Source organism: Peromyscus eremicus, chromosome 8a (assembly GCF_949786415.1).
Source record: "Peromyscus eremicus chromosome 8a, PerEre_H2_v1, whole genome shotgun sequence".
Classification (NCBI taxonomy): Eukaryota; Metazoa; Chordata; class Mammalia; order Rodentia; family Cricetidae; genus Peromyscus; species Peromyscus eremicus.
The window spans coordinates 77,485,713-77,491,180 of NC_081423.1; positions in this window are offsets into that span (position 1 = coordinate 77,485,713).

Below are 5,468 nucleotides of genomic sequence, written 5' to 3' on the forward strand. Positions count from 1 at the left end.
AGGCATCCCCCCAGGGCACCCTGTGTTTTTTTTAGATTTATTTTTTTATTATTTTAAATCATGTGCATGTGTCTGCAGGTGAGTGTGTGCACATCAGTGCAGGTGCAGGTGCAGGCAGGGACCTGAAGTATCAAGTCCCCTGGAGCTGGAGTTACAGGTGGTTTGAGTCACTCTAGAGTGCTGGGAACTGAACGCTGGCCCTCTGCAAGGACAGTGAGTGCTCTTAACCACGGAGTCATCTCTAGCTCTCCCTCTGTGTTTTAGGATGTATTTATTTTATTTTGTGGGTATGAGTGTTTTGCCTGCATGTGTGTCTGTGTACCACATGTGTGCTTCTGATACAGAGGTCAGAAGAGGGTGTGGGATCCCCTAGAACTAGTTACGAACAATTGTGAGTTGCCATGTGGGTGCCAGGATTAGAACCCAGGTCCTCTGGAAAAACAAGTGCTCTTAGCCACCTCTCCAGCCCACTCTCTCTCTGTAAGATACGGTCTCTCTGTGTAGCCCTGGCAGGTCCAGAACTTGTAAGGTAGATCAGTCTAGCCTTGGAATCGTGTCTATCCTGTTGCCTCTGCCTCCTGAGTACTGAGATTACAGGCATTAGCTACTGTGTATGCCCTGATCTTCTCTCTTGAGGTTGTTAGTTTGGGATCATTTTGATGGCTTCCTAAACTTTGAACACGGTGGTGAAGCTGTCCCTGTCATCAAGAGGGACACATGATAACATTGGCATTCTAAGACAAATCTTTTAAGTCTAAAATCTTCCTTTTATATGTATATTAATAATAAATGGAGCACAGAGGACTTTTAGGGTAGTGAACTATTCTGATACTATAATGGCACACATCTGTCTAGTGTCAAAATCAGTAGACTATACAGTGAGAAGAATGAATTCTGAGTAAACATTGACCTTAGGTGATAACAATGTATCCAAATAGGCTCAACTGTAACAAAGGCACCACACCCGGCACAATTGGGAAGAGCCTTACCTAGGATATGTGAGGCCCTGGGCCCAGTCCCCAGCACTTCAATACCTATCTGTCTGTCTGTCTATCTATCTATCTATCTACACATATTTCACAAAGGTAAAATATTAAAGAAAGAGAAACATGTGAAGCTAGACTTAGGAGGAATTATCTTTTATCACCACTAAATATTTCTGTGGATCTAAACCCTACTATAAAAATAGCCTGTCTAGTGATTTAAGATTTACTTATTTATTATGTATACAGTGTTCTGTTTTGCATGCACCCCAGAAGAGGGCATCAGATTATGAGCCGCCATGTGGTTGCTGGGAATTGAACTCAGGACCTCTGGAAGAGCAATTAATACTCTTAACCTCTGAGCCATCTCTCCAGCCCATGTTTAGTGATTTAAACACGACTCTAAATACAGTCAGTTTCACGTTTTAAACAAATCTATTCATCCAGATGGTGGTGGTGCATGCCTTTAATCCCAGCACTTAGGAGGCAGAGAGAGTTCAAGGCCAGCCTGGTCTACAGAGCAAGTTCCGAGATGGTCAGGGCTACACAAAGGAACCCTGTCTCAAAAAACCAAAAACAAAATCCCAAATCTATTCCTACTAGGGTGTCTTCCTAGTCTCCAATTTATTTGTTTACATTTAATATTTTGTGTATTCACAAACGAACATGCCATGGCACGTATATGGATACCTCTTTTCCTTCAATTTCCAGGAAATGGCTCTCTCCTTCTACATGTGGGTTCCAAGGATGGAACCCAGGCTTGAGTGCAGATGTCTTTACCCACTGAGCCAATTCTCGAGCCCTACAAGTACATTTCCTACAAAGAAAGGCTTTGCCCATTCAGCACAAATGATGTAAGTCACACTTCTGTCCCTGTTGAAATCAGTCACATATACACGAACTTTGACTAGCCCACACCCCTGGTCCCACACACTAAGAATCTTCCAGAGTTTGAGCTGCTCTCATTTTCACAGTTCCAACAATCCAATTATTTATTTTAGAAAACGCCAGAACCATATGGAGAAGCGGCTTCCCTTACGTGTTCCCGTCTCTCGGTTGCCTCCTTCCCTGGGGAGGATGACATTCTTTGCCAAATAAGTCTTGATTCAACTTGGAAGGGAGACCGTTTATAAACACTCAGACGTATGAGTGTTTCCTGGACTCCCACTGTCCTGAGATCTCAGCTTGAATTCATTCTCTAGCCCTCTTTCTCTGGAGTCTCCAGGCCACATTCCAGGGCCTCTCCTCCAGCTGGCAACAGGGGGCTTGAGACAAGGGGAGGTAGCTCCTCTTGCAGCTTTGCCAAGATGGATGGACGTGCCTTTTGCAGCCTGGCCTGGCACTTTGTCCCACGTAGTGCAGCTTTCTGCTGCAGGCTGCCACACAGGCCCAATGCCCATCAGCCTCTCTCCCCTGCAACAAGTTTTTTGTTTGTTTGTTCTGGGGGGTATTTTTATTTTAAGATTTGTTTTTGATTTTTAAATTTATTGATGCATATGCACTTCATGTGCACGCAGTGTTCAAGGAGGCCAGAAGAGGGAGTTGAATACCGGAGAGCTAAGGTTATAGACATCGTGAGTTACTGAACATGGGTGCTAGGACCTGAGCTCGTGTCCTCTTGAAGACCAGTAACCACTCTTAACAGCTGAGCAATCTTTTCAGCTCATAACCTTTTGTTTTTAACAGCCACAGAGCTGTTCTTCTGCTCTGCCCGTAGCAGTTAACCCTGCTTTTCATCCCTTCCAGAAATACAGTGGGCAGAAGAGCTACATGAATGGCCAGAGCAGTTGAAATCCATCCCACAGTCCCATCCCATCCTGAATTTCCCAGAGTCACTTCCAGTTTGGAAACTGAGGCCCAGACACCATGTTCCTTCCCAGAGGTGCCAGGCCTGGAGGTCTGACCTTCCGTATAAGTGCTCACCTGCAGACTCAAGGGCACTTACCCTCCATCCCCCACAACCTGGGAGAGCACCAGGCACCCCACCCCCCTCTGAGTTCTGGAAGCAGGCCTCCTGGCTCTTCAAATCCTGAGTCTTCAAAGTCGCAGCTAACTGAACTGGGGTCATAGCTCTGCACCTCCAGTTCTCACCCGCAAAGTGGTCACGAGGGGCACCTGTCACTGCAGGTTGTACACAAGGAACTGCTTGCTCAGCACAAGGCATAGCCCCGGATGTTATTTATTAAGCGGCGCTGTTTACCATGTGAGAAAAGCCACGAGGTACAACAAAACCCACTATAAGAGTTTATTAAGGGAAGGGAACAGAAGGAGTGTGCATAGGCCTATGGAAAGATCGTGCAGGAAGGGGGGAGGGATAGGTGGAACTGCTTTTATAGGCTCTCCTGCACATGTGCATATGAGTTTGCGTAGCTACGCCACACATGCACATGGATTGCATGACCATGCTGCGCACAGATTAAGTGATCACCCAGCGCAGGGATTGCTTAGAACACAAGGCCCTAGGATGACTAAGCATCTTGCCTGGCTACTGGACAGCGGATGTGCAGTCATGTAGCTGAGAGAGTGGCTAGAAATTCTAACATTGGTTTTAGTGCCAACTGTTGGTAATCAGTATTGTCAGTACATTTTTATTGGTTCTCAGGAACTAACAGGAGCCACAGGGTGCCTGGCTGGACCAGGGAACAGGGAGGCCTGAGCTGATCCTCCATTCATCTATGTACCCTGTACCCCAGGAGACTGATGCTCACACCTGGACTGTTGCAGCCAGGGTAAACACTCGACCCCTGAACTGTGTCTGCAGCTGGATTAGTTGTCTTGTGTGACAAAGTATCTGAGGAAAGTATCTTAGGAAGCAAAGGTTCATTAGGTTCGTAGTTCCAGGGTGCGACCCATCATGGTGGGGAAGGCATGACGGGAGCTTGAGGCAGCCGGCCGTGGGGCATCTGCAGTCAGGGAGTAGAGAGGCATGCATGCTGGTGCTCGGCTTTCTGTCTTCTTCTTCTTCAGTCCTGGACCCTTGCCTATGGGATGGAGAAATCCAAATTTAAGGTGAACCTTTCCATTCCAATTAACTCAATGTACAAAACTCACAGTCATGTCCAGAAATGTGTTTCTAAATCCTATCAAATTGATAAATTAACCGTCACACAACCGTTCCCCCCCCCTTTTTTTTTAACTTCTTGTTTGGAGACAAGAAGGGGGAAAATACTCCTTTAAAAAGATTCCAATGTGTCTTTCTTTGAGTAGCACATTTTCTTTTTGTCCTACATTCATTGCTTTAGCAGTACTTTTAGAAGGCTTTTTGTTTTTTTAAATAAAAGGTCTTATGTAACCTAGCTAGTTTTTAACCTCCCATACAGTAGAGGATGACCCTGAGTTTCTGATCTTCCTGCCCCCAGCTCCTGAACGCTGGGATTACAGACATGTGCCACCATACCTGGTTTATGCCATCCTGGGGGTGGCACCCAGGCTCTCATGAGTGCTGGGCAAGCATTCCACCACCTGAGCTATACACCCCAGCCCCAAGTAGGCACTTTAAATATTGCTACCACCTTTGTACTCCGTTTTCCTCATTTTTAAAAGATATGATAAGAACACAGAATTATAATATATATATATATATATATATATATGCCAATCATGTGAAGACCCTGATTTGATCCCCAGCACCACATACACACAAACACTCTTTCTCTCTCTGTCTCTTTGTCTGTCTGTCTCTGTCTCTGTCTCTCTCCCTCCCCAGTTTAACCACTTGAACACATGGGAGTCAATGGCACTAAAAACACTCAGTGTCGTGGTTATTGACACCGTCTCCCCAGAACCTGTTTATCACCAGAAAGGAAACCCAACCCCACAGGCTCCTACAGCCCGGCCAACTATAGATCCATACCCTCTCTCCTCACAGATTCCCCTCTTCTGGAAATTTTTGTATAAATGGAGCCAGGCAATGGGTGACCTCCTTTCTGTTAGCACAGTGTCCTAAGGTGCACCAGCACCATAGCAGGGTCAATAGCTCACTGCTCTGGATGCAATGGCATTCCAATGTACAGCTACCCACGCTGTTTTATTTTTTTCAATGGTTGATGAAACAGGGGTGTCTCCTTCCCCTACACTTTTAGCTATTCTGAACAGCATAGCTGTGAACACTTAGGGTCAAAATTTGTTTTTGATTCTCTTTTTGGTATAAACCTAGGCATGGAATTACTTGATCATGTACTTATTTTTTGCATTTAGAATTTCCTAATTTGGGGACAATTAGGTCCTTCCTCATTGCCTCTGGGGTCCCTCTGTGCTGCCTCCGTGGCTCCCAGCTCTTGGTACCAAGCTTACTTCTAGACTGAAATGGTTCATCTCCTTTCTTCCAGGCTGTGGGCTATTTATGGCAGACATTCCGTCCTCACTATTTCACAGGACCCGCTGTCAGCACCATGCCTGGCACACTGGTAATTCCTGTTTCTATGTTTAGTTAGTTTGTTCATTCAATTTATTAGTTACCTGGTTCATTGGTTTTCAGACAGGACT